The sequence below is a fragment of the Corvus brachyrhynchos genome, unplaced genomic scaffold (assembly GCF_000691975.1).
Source record: "Corvus brachyrhynchos isolate BGI_N302 unplaced genomic scaffold, ASM69197v1 scaffold864, whole genome shotgun sequence".
Taxonomy (NCBI): Eukaryota; Metazoa; Chordata; class Aves; order Passeriformes; family Corvidae; genus Corvus; species Corvus brachyrhynchos.
In genome coordinates this window covers 962,663-963,289 of record NW_008237871.1, presented here as the reverse complement: position 1 = coordinate 963,289, position 627 = coordinate 962,663, and the positions used below count along the sequence as shown (strand labels likewise).

General features: G+C 46.1%; 1 protein-coding gene across 2 annotated transcripts in view; it reads left to right on the top strand.

Annotated features, from left to right (window-relative positions):
• Nucleotides 1-627, top strand: part of GGT5 (gamma-glutamyltransferase 5) — a 19,088-nt gene that overhangs the window by 17,018 nt on the left and 1,443 nt on the right. The gene's annotated exons all lie outside the window — the stretch shown is intronic.

Genomic DNA, 627 nt, shown 5'->3' with positions numbered 1-627 from the left:
CCAACAATAGAGCATTATTTTTGTACTGAAATCAGCTTACATGGACTTTTAAAGCATCATTGTACAGAGGCTGCTCTATTTTCTAATGAAGTCTTTAAGTTATACTTTTAATAAAGTGTTTTAACACTTGTCTGTGAATCTCTCCTCTAAACCTGTTGCCTATCCCATCACACAAGCAGAGAGGACTCCATGCAGGTGTTTCCAGCAGTAACAGTTGTTCATTCTGCAGCCTCATATGCCACTGGAGAAGCTGAGGAATGGTGCACTTGTCTCTCACAGCTGGGTTTTGTCCCCTTGCAGAGGCTGGATGGTTGCCAAAAGAAAATTGTGGTAATGTCTATAATGAAGAATAGGGGCAAGAGGTGAATCCTCCAGCTCATGATCCGAATTGCCTTTTAATGGTACAGCTTCCTTTCACATCAGCTGGAATCAGTCATGGAACGTGTTCTGTTCTCCCTGCCCTGCACTGGGGCAGGCAGCTCACATCAACTGTGAGTGCCCAGGAGCAGAGGGAGATGGTTGCATTCAAAAGGTGGGACATGGAATGATGAGGGACCCCAGAGATCATCTTGTTCTGACCCCCCTGCCATAGGCAGGGATGTCATGCACTAGACCCAGTGGCTCCAA